The following is a 4,961-nucleotide window of genomic DNA, read 5'->3' as shown; positions in this document are numbered from 1 at the left end:
GGATGTATCCATTGTTCTTAAGCAAAGAATCAATAGCTCTTAGTAGGGGAAGTTTTCTTCTGGGGGCTTACTCTAGACCTGCTAAATCAGGCCCTTTGAAGGTGGAGCCGTGGCATTGGGTGATTATCATTTCTATTACTGATTATGAACCAATGCCCTATGACCTAAGGGTCTCATACTTTAGCCAGTACAAGAATCAACGAAGTGCTCGGTAAAAATGCAGATTTGAACTACAAACCATTTGGGAAAAGAAATCGAAAAAGTAATATCATCAAGTAGCTTCAAAAACACATGATCCGGGCTTCCCTGGTGGCGCAGTGGTTGAGAGTCCGCCTGCCGATGCAGGGGACACGGGTTCGTGCCCCGGTCCAGGAAGATCCCACATGCCGCGGAGCGGCTGGGCCCGTGAGTCATGGCCGCTGAGCCTGTGCGTCCGGAGCCTGTGCTCCGCAACGGGAGAGGCCACAACAGTGAGAGGCCTGCGTACCACACACACACAAAAAAAGCACATGATCCATCCATGGATGAATGGGTAAACAACCTACAAGCTGATTTTCAACAAAAGGGCCAAAGTAATTCAACGGGGCTAAACTAGTCTTTTCAACAAATGGTGCTGAAAAATCTGAATATCTGTAAGAAAAAAAGTTAATCTTAGCTCTTACCTCACATCACACAAAAAATAACTCAAGATGTATCACAGAACTAAACATAAAAGTTAAAACTATAAAACTTCTGGAAGAAAACAGGAGAATATCTTTCTGATCTTGGTAGGCAAAGATTTCTTAGGTGGGATGCAAAAAACACTAACTACACAGGGAAAAAACTGGAAATCTGAACTTTATCAAAATTAAAGACTTCCACTCTTTGAAATTCACTGTCAAGGAAATGAAAAGGAAAGCCACAGACTGGGAGAAAATATTTGCAATATTTATATTCAACAAAGGACTTGTAAAGTTCAGTAAGAACTCTTAAAGTTCACTAAGAAATTAAACACCACCTCCTACACACACAATGGGCAAAAGATTTGCACAGGCATTTCAGAAAGATATACAAATGACCAATAAGCACACCAAAAAATGCTTATTTAGGGAGATGCAAATTGAAACCACAGTGAAGTACCTCTGTACATTCATTTAAATAAGTAAAATTTAAAAGACTGATGTACTAAAATTGGAATGATACAGAGATTAGCACAGCCCCTGTGAAAAGATGGCATGCAAATTTGGGAAGCGTTCCATATTTTTTGACCATAACATTTGTAAAATAACATTTGAAGAATTATGTTGGTTTTTAACACAAAATTTAAGAAAATAAAAATGAAAGATTTCAAGTCTACAACTTTACACTTCACTAAATATCTACACTTTACACTAAATATCATTTGGTTCATATTTATATATTTCTATAGTTAAAACTACTAGTATTTTCAATCTTCCAGTAATATTAAAGTATCACCTTTGTACATCACTTATCATGAACTTTTTAACTTTTTTTTTTTGTTAAAAAAGAAGCATTTTTTTTAACAAGTGTTTTTCGGAATTTATGTGTGTACTACATATATTCAGTATATTTATTATTTATAGTACATATATATTTATTAAATATAACCTATAACTAACTCTAGCATAAATATGTATATTTATTATAGATTATATATAATATATAGATCATACCTTTTTAATTAAAGTTGAATTATATATTTTTATTTATTACATATACATATACAATAAATAAAAGACTGACAAAATCAAGTGTTGGTGGGAACGTGAAGTAACTGGAACTCTCGTACATTGTTCATGGGAATCCAAAATGGTACAACCACTTTGGGAAAGAACTTGATAGTTTCCTATTAAGTTAAACATATACTTATAGTATAACCCAACAATTCCACCCCTTGATATTTACCCAAGAGAAATAAAATACATGTATACACACATATACACACACACACACACAGAAACTTGTTCATAACAGTTTTATTCATAATACTCTGAATCTAGAAACAATTCAAATATTCATCAATAGGTAAAATGAATAAACAAATTGTGGAATATCCATACAGTGAAATACTACTAGAAATAAGAAAAATGAACTATGAACACAAATATCATGGAGGAATATTAACATCAAGCTGAGCAAAAGAAATCAGACACAAATAATTGCATACTGCATGCATTAATTTCCTAGAGCTGCTGTGAAAAATTACCACAACCTTGGTGGCTTAAAACAACAGAAATTTATTCTCTCAGCGTTCTGGATGCCAGAACACTGAAATCGAGATGTCGGCATGGCTGCACTCCCTTCGGAGGCTCTGGGAGAGATTCCATTCCTTGTCTCTTCCAGCTTCTGGTGGCTGCCAGTATTCCTTGGCTTATGGCCACATCCCTCTAATCTTTGCCTCCGTCTTCACACTGATTTCCCCCTGTGTGTGTGTGGTATTCACTCTCCCTCTCCTTCTCTCTTATAAAAACATTTGTGATGGCACTTAGGACCCACCCAGATAATCCAGAAGTATTTCCTCATCTCAAAATCATTAACTTAATCCCATCTGCAGAGACACTTTTTCCAAATAAGGTAACATTTACAGGTTCCAAGGATTAGGACACATCTTTGGGACTGCCATTCAACCTACCACATCACATGTTTCCATTTATATGAAATTCTGGAACGAATCTCTAGAAACAAATAGAAGTGGTCATCTGAAGCCAAGTGGGGTAGTTGATTGACTGCAAAGGGGCAAAAGAGATCTTTCTGGTGTGAAATAAATGCTCTATATCATGATGGAGATGATGGTTACATGACTGTGTAAATTTACCACAACTCGTCAAACTTTATTACAATGGGTACATTTTGTTATACATAAATTATGCTTCATTAACATTAATTTTTTTTTGATGTGGACCATTTTTAAAGTCTTCATTGAATTTCTTACAATATTGCTTCTGTTTTGTGTTTTGGTTTTTTGGCCACGAGGCATGTGGGATCTTAGCTCCCCGACCAGGGATCGAACCTGCACTCCCTGCATTGGAAGGCAGAGTCTTAACCACTGGACCATGAGGGAAGTCCCCGACTTATTTAATGTTGTATCAAGGCTCTTCTCTTCATGCTGTACTTGTTTCTGTTGTGTGTTTTGGTTTTTTGGCCACGAGGCATGTGGGATCTTAGCTCCCTGACCAGGGATTGAACCCGCACTCCCTGCCGGAAGGCAAAGTCTTAACCCATAGACAGCCAGGGAAGTCCCAACAGTAATTTTAAAAGAAAGCAAAAAAGTGAAGATTTGGGGGACCAACCTTAGAAAGTCAGATTTGGCAAGTCTGGGGTGAATTCTAAACAAATAGCCCAAGTACCTGGAAGGCAGGTGGTCCTGGAACGTCCCTGGAGAAGCAGCACTCTGGAAGATGGGGAAAGGACCCATCACGTCCTGCTGCCTTCCCCTTGGCTTCTCAGATACCTGAGAGCCAGGTGCTGAGCTGGGAGTCCCCTGCGGTGGGGTCCTGTCCACAGGGAGATCAGGCTGTTGGGAGAGACAGCCGTAACTCACTAGAGCACAAGGCACCTATGACAAGAACTGACAGATATAGAATCATAGAAGAAGGTATATTTTGACCCTAGATTACGGTAGAACTCTCTAGATGGGGTAGCATTTGAGCTGGGCCCTGACAATGGGGCAGGGTTTTTACATGCAGAAATATCAATGCCAGTTTCCTCTTGCTCAGAACCCCTTAGTGTGTCCTGGGTCCTCTTGGCCCCTTCCCCATTCAAGTCAAGCTTACTCAGGGTGGCCTCTCCAGGCATTCTATTCTGCCTCCTGTCTTTTGCCCACACTATGCCATGTGCCAGTCATGCCAATGCCTTCTCTAGATTCTTCACCAACAAAGCCCCAACGACAAGACATGACCTTCAGTAAGGCCCCTGTTGTAGACAAGCTGCCTGGTTGTCCCTTCTCTTGACTCCTCCACCCCAGGTTCCAATCCACAGCTCCAGCCAGGCGTTCATGTTCCCAGGGTTCTACTTCTTTGACTTGAATCATTGGTGCCTTCCTGCATCTGCTCTAGCTCTGGTTCCTCATGAAGCCTTTACCTGCCTCCAGGTGAGCCCTATCTTACATAGCGCAGGGGTGCTATGGATGGTTAGGCCTTCTCCTATGACCTGGCTCCTGACCCACACCTCCACTCCCCATTCCTGGCTTTTCCTAGGCCACAGTATTTCAACTCCTAGATTCTCACAGATGGACCCAGGCCAAGGCCCCATGGCTTCCCTGGACCAGAAATGAAGCAATTTGAGGCTTCTCAGGCCTTAGTCCCAGCACAAACCCTTGGATTTTGTTCTGTGTGCCTTGCCTAAGGAGACAGCTTGGAATCTCTTAGCCTATATCCTCCCCTTGTCCCAGTAAGCCAGGAAGCTTCTCCCTCTTTTGCTGAGTGAGGAAGGGCAGGCTTCCTGGAGCCAAGGCCAAGCCGCAACTAGGAAAGCGGAGCCCTGTGGCTCCAGGTATGCCTCCCTGCATCCTTGCTCTCACCGCACAAGATGCTCCATTCTTTTCTTATAATCATTCCTTGTTTGTATCATTTTTAGGTGTCATCAGAGCTCCTCACTCACCAGCTGAGCAGGTAAGCCTGCAAGAGGTCCCCAAATGGGAATAGCCTGCAAGACTACAACCAACTCCAGTGATGCCTCCACCTTTTGGAGAGCCCAGTGGCCTCCAAGATCTGGTCCCAGAAGACAAGGAAGAAGGCCATGGGGAAGGAAAGGGGTTTTCTGCAGAGCTAACAATCCTAGAGTGAAGAGAAGCCCTCACCCTGGCAAGCACACTGAACCCACCACCTTGTGTCAAAGACTTGAACACATCTTAAGTGGGGCCTCCAGGTCCCAAATGCCCAGGTAAGGAACACAAGGAGGAGGCTGCCCTCCTTTCTTTCCAGAAGAGTGGGTCTAGACCACAGGCAAATGGGCACTAAATG

The 4,961-nt window shown here is 41.9% G+C and overlaps 1 pseudogene; it reads left to right on the top strand.

The window, feature by feature from the left end:
- The first annotated feature begins 1,144 nt into the window (after positions 1-1,144).
- Positions 1,145-1,244, top strand: LOC112062550 (uncharacterized; annotated as a pseudogene).
- The last annotated feature ends 3,717 nt before the right edge of the window (positions 1,245-4,961 follow it).

This window comes from Physeter macrocephalus, chromosome 11 (assembly GCF_002837175.3).
Source record: "Physeter macrocephalus isolate SW-GA chromosome 11, ASM283717v5, whole genome shotgun sequence".
In the NCBI taxonomy this organism is placed as follows: domain Eukaryota; kingdom Metazoa; phylum Chordata; class Mammalia; order Artiodactyla; family Physeteridae; genus Physeter; species Physeter macrocephalus.
The sequence above is the reverse complement of the archived record's forward strand: the minus strand, read 5'-3'. Positions and strand labels throughout refer to the sequence as shown.